At 52.1% G+C, this 2,294-nt stretch overlaps 1 protein-coding gene and 1 pseudogene across 1 annotated transcript in view; both read left to right on the forward strand.

Moving 5' to 3' along the window:
• LOC105514875 overlaps positions 1–800 on the forward strand; it is a 19,091-nt pseudogene extending 18,291 nt beyond the window's left edge.
• The window catches only part of LHB (luteinizing hormone beta polypeptide), a 47,504-nt gene that overhangs the window by 16,063 nt on the left and 29,147 nt on the right, over positions 1–2,294 (forward strand). The gene's annotated exons all lie outside the window — the stretch shown is intronic.

Raw genomic sequence — 2,294 nt, forward strand, 5'->3', positions numbered from 1 at the left:
CCTCCTCTTCCTCAAAGGACCTTCCCCCCAGCCCTCCAAGTCCATCCCGACTCCTGGAACCAGCAGGCACCCCGATCCTCCCGCAATAAAGGCTTTTCAATCTGCACTCTGGGGGTGTCTTTCTGTGGGCTCAGGGCAACCACATACATACAGGATCGGTCCAGCTTCAAAACCACATTTTACAAAGTCACACTGTCAGATCTCTGATAAAATACAAGGTGGATGGCTGGCTGCCGAGGCTCATGCCTGTAATCCCAGCACTTTGGGAGACTGAGGGGGGCGGATCACTAGGTCAGGAGATCCAGACCATCCTGGCTAACATGGTGAAACCGGCCTCTACTAAAAATGCAAAATTAGCTGGGAGTGGTGGCGGGTGCCTGTAGTCCCAGGTACTTGGGAGGCTGAGGCAGGAGAATGGCTTGAACCCGGGAGGGGGAGTATGCAGTGAGCCGAGATGGTGCCACTGCAATCCAGCTTGGTCCACAGAGTGAGACTCCATGTCAACAACAACAAAAAAAACCAGGGCGGGGACAGGGGATGGCATCCAGCTCAGGAGGTGTCCATGGTCTCACCTTCTGTGGGGAGAAGGAAGGCCACATGGTCAGTGTGCCCCCATGGGGCAGGGCCTGAGTCTTCAAGGCCGAGCTGTCTCTTCCTCCCTCTGAGGGTGGCACTGGCAGTACAAGTGCGGGGTAGGGATCTGAATGGGATGCATCGTCTGAGGTGGATGTCATCTCTTCCATTCTCCTTCATGCACTGCCTTTCCCTTCCCCTTCTCAGGGATGGCCCTGCTGCTCTAAGGACCCCAGTTTGGGAACCCAACAAATGATCACAGTATCACAACTCTCTGAATTGGAGCTCAATCTCTGCAAGATGGGGGAAACCATATGGGGTTTTGAAAATTGAACAGGAGTTCTCCCGGAGGAACTTGAGGGTAGTAATTATGATGATGATGATAAGAATAACCAGTATTTATTGAGTGTTTACTCTTTCTCAGCCCTAATACATAACTCCTCGGATCAACTCTCATGGATTTGATCATTGGTGGCCTTTGGTGTTAAGTGGCTGTCTGCCCAGTCTCAGAGGACACCACCTTGCTCATCCTGGAGAGAAGGAGGGCACATTTCATTATGTGGCTGGGGAAGGAGAGAAGCTGGAACATGGGAGCAGATGGCCAGCGGACCTTGAGAACGTGGTCCACAGAAGGCCTTTAAGTGTCTGGGAGCTGGGGTTCAAATGGGAAATCTTCCTGGGTGAGAGGGGGCAAGGTTTGGCTTAGAATATTCTGTTGTGAGGTAAGGAGCCCCCCATCACAGGGGGAGTACAAGCAAGGTTGAATGAGAAGTGATCAGGATGCTGGAGAGTTCAGCCCTGGGCAAGGAGTTGGAGTCAGGTTTCTAGCCCTCTTTCCTGTCCCAACCTCTACCCTACATTGGGAAAGAAACAGACCTTAAAATTATCCAGCTTGATGGCCGGGTGTGATGATTCACGACTGTAATCCCAGCACTTTGGGAGGCCGAGGCAGGCAAATCACCTGAGGTCAGGCGTTCAAGGTGAAACCCCGTCTCTACTAAAATTATTGAAAGAAATTAGCTGGATGTGGAGGTGAGTGCCTGTAATCCAAGCTACTCTGAAAGGTGAGGCAGGAGAATCACTTGAACCAGGGAGGCAGAGGTTGTAGTGAGCCGAGACTGCCATTGCACTCCATGCTGGGCAAAAAGAGGGAAACTCCTCCGTCTCAAAAAAAAAAAGTCCAGCTTGAGTTGGACATGAGGTTCTGACTAACTCGCCAGCCCCCTGGCTGGATCAGCGGGTCAGTGTGCGTTGACAGCCCTTGAGTAGGGCCAGCAAAATCCAACAGAAGGGTTCCAGAAGCCTGAATGGGGAAGGAGGGGTAAGTGCGATTCTGGGCCTGACTGCAGAAGGCAGCCTCAGTTTTCCTCGTCTGAAGAATGGGCCAGTGGGATGAGATAACCGGGGTTCTGGAGGGAGAGGCCTTGATCTAAAGCTCTTTTTCTTTTTTTTGAGATAGAGTCTTGCTCTGTCGCCCAGGCTGGAGTGCAGTGGAGCGACCTCAGCTTACTGAAGCATTCACCTTCCGGGTTCAAGTGATTCTCCTGCCTTAGCTGGGATTACAGGTGGGTCCCACCATGCCTGGCTCATTTTTATGTTTTTTGGTAGAGACAGGGTTTTGCCACGTTGACCAGGCTGCTCTCAAACACCTAACCTCAAGTTATCTACCCGACTCAGCCTCTCAAAGTGCTGGGATTACAGGAGCGAGCCACTGGGTCCAC

Source organism: Colobus angolensis, unplaced genomic scaffold (assembly GCF_000951035.1).
Source record: "Colobus angolensis palliatus isolate OR3802 unplaced genomic scaffold, Cang.pa_1.0 Scaffold25, whole genome shotgun sequence".
Lineage (NCBI taxonomy): Eukaryota > Metazoa > Chordata > Mammalia > Primates > Cercopithecidae > Colobus > Colobus angolensis.